We start from the raw sequence: 276 nt of genomic DNA, 5'->3' as shown, positions 1-276 counted from the left end.
CACCGACGGTGTGCTGCACTGGTGTGCGTCCGTGGAGTCTGTTCGAAGTGCAGTTCGGAGTCCGAGGGAACTAGATCGGCTGTCGGAGACCGTACGCTGCATGCTCGTCCGGTGATGGGTCATACCACGTAATATCCTAGCGCGTCTTTTACCACCCGATCCAAGTCGCTCGCCACCACGTCGACATCAGGCTCCACTTGAGCAATTCGCCGTGTCGGAGCGGCAAGATCGCGAGGAGGTCGAGTGCGTTGCATCGCCCAGTGTGAGGAAGAACCA

Source organism: Plasmopara halstedii, assembly GCF_900000015.1.
Source record: "Plasmopara halstedii genome assembly, contig: Scaffold_292, whole genome shotgun sequence".
Lineage (NCBI taxonomy): Eukaryota > Oomycota > Peronosporomycetes > Peronosporales > Peronosporaceae > Plasmopara > Plasmopara halstedii.
The sequence above is the reverse complement of the archived record's forward strand: the minus strand, read 5'-3'. Positions refer to the sequence as shown.